Raw genomic sequence first — 3,673 nt, 5'->3', positions numbered from 1 at the left:
GGAATCTTCTCAAGGAAGCTTCTCAAGGAAGTTTCTCAAGGAAGCTTCCTTGAGAAGCTTCTCAAGGAGGTGAGCTTAATTATTAGAAGTGTGTGTGTAGGTAAGCTCTAGCTTCTTAAGGAAATTTTCTCAAAGAAGCTTCTCAAGGAAGTCTTCTCAAGAAAGCTTCTCAAGGAAGCTACCTAGTCTATAAATAGAAGCATGTGTAACACTTTTTGTAACTTAGATGAATGAGAGTCTTGTGAGACACAACTCAAAGTTAAACTTCTCTCCCCCTTTTCCTCCTTCAATTTCGTGCTCCCCCCTCTCTCTTTCTCTCTCTCTTTCTTTTCCTCCATTGAAGCATCCTCTCCAAGCTTCTTATCTAAGGCACATTCTTGGTGGTGAAGCTCCTTCTTCCATGGCTTATTCCCTAGTGGATGACGCCTCCTTTCACCCCTTCTCCTTTGTCTTCCGCTGCATCTCCATGGTGGAAAATAACCATTGAAGGACCTCATTGAAGCTCAAAGATCCAGCCTCCATAGAAGCTCCACAAGCAAGCTTCCATCAAGTGGTATCAGAGCATCTTCATCTAGGTGATGTTCTTTTGCTTCCTCTATCTTTTTGTTCGGTGAATTCTCTTTAATACCTTGTTCTTCATCTTATTCTCCATGTATATCCTACATTGTCTTGTGGTTTGGTTTTGTTTAGAGTAGATTGACAAAAAATAAACCGATTAAATCTTAGATCTACACTTGTTCTTGCATTTCTATGGTTCAAATTTTGTAGATCTACTCTTGAATCTTGTTTTTGTGTTGATTTTAGGTTCTATCATTTTTCATTCATAATATTCTTGTGCTGAAACTTAGATCTAAATTTTCTTCCAAAATATTGATTAGAAAAGAAAACACAAAAATCTAAGTGTAAATCACTTAATCCATGTTGTCTTAGAGTCATGTTTAGTCATAGTAATTGTCACATTATGTTCTAAGTTTGTGTTGAATTTTTATTTTTGTTTATTTAATTCTAGATACATTTGTTCATGTATTCTTGTCATTCATAGCCTATATTTTGAATTTTGAGTCTAATTCAAGCATGTTATTTAGTTCATAACATGTTCTAAATCAATTCCTAGAAGTAGTCTTGTTCTTGAACTCTTTTTTTTGTTTTCTAAGTTTCCTACATGATGCCTATGATGAAGTTGAGTTGTGGCTAGATTTGTGAATCAAAATAAGTCTTAAGCTCTCTTGAATTGTGTTATTAAAGATAATTGAGCATAAGCAAACACAAATTGTAACTATCCAAGCCTTAAGCAACACAAACACTACTATTGATTTCTAGGTTGAAATCGCTGGTTCTGGAAGCTGGAACATACGAACTTGTATAAATTACTGGGAATTGTTCACTACGTTTTTTGAGCTGAAATTTTTACTGAATTTTCTAGACATCTGGAAAAAATTATGAAAAAAGAAACAAGCGATTTTAATTAAAGGAAAAAATAAGAAAAATCACACAAGTTGGAAAAAAAATCAGTGTCCAGGAAAAAAAAGTGAAAGGGAAGTGTGCTTGTTATTTTGGCTCAAAATTTGTTCTATAATTGGTGCCTATTTTATACCAATCCTAGTTCTGAAATTTCAATTGAAAATTAGTGTAAATACAAGTTCCAAAACTAGAGGTTCTTGAGTTTTTTTTATAGTTTTTTTTTACTCTACTCTAGAGCCATTCTAAGTTTCTCTTTGAGTCCTAGCTTGCTTTTATGTGCTTTTCATTGCTTTAATTGTTGAATAATCCTTGAAAATTTGTCTTGTTAAAACTCTATTGGTTTAACTTTCATTTCATTTTTTTTGGTCTTTGGTTATTGCTTGTCTCTTTGTTTCCTTGTTTGTGAGTTGCCACATAGAGAATTGGGAAGGAGGATTGGTGCCATCCATTGAAGAATTTGAGTCAAGAAGCAAGGGGCCAACCACCTTATGAGCTATTGGACTAAGAAGCACTCCAAATTGAGTGAAACACCACAAAGAGAATAGCCACCAAAATTGAAGACTTTTTTTTGTAATTTAGTAATTGACAATTTGCTTTGCTTTCAAATTTTGTAACAAAAAGGCCTTTCATTGGAAGTAAGTTGGGAGCCTCCAATAGGTCACCCTACTTCCATTTGTGTTTTGTTGGGAACCTTAAATGTGGTCATCCAAACACTCTTAGGATTCACCTAGTTTACATTTCTTGCTTACTTTCATAGCTTATTTCCTTTACCTTCAATTGTCAAACCGCCTAGATAGCTTGCCTTTTACCAATTAGTTTGTACCTTATCTTTCACACCTCTTTTAGTGTTTCTTTTGGCTAGTTTCAACCATAGTTTCTTTTACCTTTTGTTTTCAAACCCCCAACAAGAAAGAACCACAACTTAGAAACCAACATGAGTCTTCTTTCTTCATCTAGTGTTAATGGTGAGGGTTCTACTCCTAAGGACCCCTTGTATAAGATATTAGATGAGTTGAGATCCCTTAAGTTGTGGAAAGAAAAACAAGAGAGAAAAGAAAAAGGAAAAAAAGGTGGAAGAAATAAGTCAAGATGAAAAAGAGAAAATAAGGGAAGAAGAAAGAAGGAAAATACTAAAAGAGTTAAGAAAAGAAAAACATGCCTCCTATAGTAGTCATAACTCTTGCAAGAGCCTAAGTGAAGAGCTTCATGACTATTATGAAGGAAGTGATGTGCCATCATTTTATTCTATTTTCTAAACCCTTTTTGCACCATTTTAATTACTAATTGGTCTTAATTGTCAATTAATCAGACAGTTTTGTTATTTGGGCTCATTTAGATAATTTGATGTTTTTAATCTAATTTCAGGAATTAATGAAACATTGGGCGTAATCCGGATTTTGGTTATGGACTTGAAGAGGGCAAATAAAGCAGCGCTTACCTTAGTTAATTTCTAATTAGGAAATTTCACAATTTTATTTTATGTTGTTCAGTGTTTATTTCGTTTTGGGCCAGAGTATTGTAATAGGGCCCAGTGACTTTGAGTGACTCTTTTTAAATAGCAGCCTTGGGATTCGTGCAAGGCTATTCTGTTATGCTATTCATTATTCAGAGCTTTTGTTTTAGGGTTTTACGTTTTCTGCTTTGATGCTACTGTTCACGTAATGCAATTTTACGTTTTCTGCTTCTAATTACAATTTCGTTCTTGCTTCTTCTTCTACTCTCATTTACGTTTCTGTTTCATTTACATTTCTGTTCATTTACATTTCTGTTCATTTACGTTTCTGCTTCATGTTTCATTTGCGTTTTCTGTTTGAATCCATGGAAGGCTAGATTTTCTGGTGTTGTTTCCTTTTGAGGACGAAGCCCAACTCTCTTTGAGGTTTCGCTTGTAATGTGGTTTCCTGGCAGTTTTCCCTTCACCAGTTATCCCAAATTCGTGAATATTAATCAGTGCACGCTTCGTATTCGATTAATTGCCTCTGAGCCTAACTTGCGTTCATGCTTAATGGACGAAGGGCTAACTGGTGTATGTGGTGCCTAATCACATATTGAAAACCCTAAGTTGATTTTCGCTTAGTAAATTGAAATTGGGTTGGATTAAGTGGTTGACTGTTAGGGACGAATTCTCCATAACCCAGGATAAGAGAATGGCTTCTGAATCAGAGGAAACAACTCGTTTTTAATATTAGTAGTTTTGTATTCCAGTTTACTT

This window comes from Glycine soja, chromosome 6, assembly GCF_004193775.1.
Source record: "Glycine soja cultivar W05 chromosome 6, ASM419377v2, whole genome shotgun sequence".
Lineage (NCBI taxonomy): Eukaryota > Viridiplantae > Streptophyta > Magnoliopsida > Fabales > Fabaceae > Glycine > Glycine soja.
The sequence above is the reverse complement of the archived record's forward strand: the minus strand, read 5'-3'. Positions refer to the sequence as shown.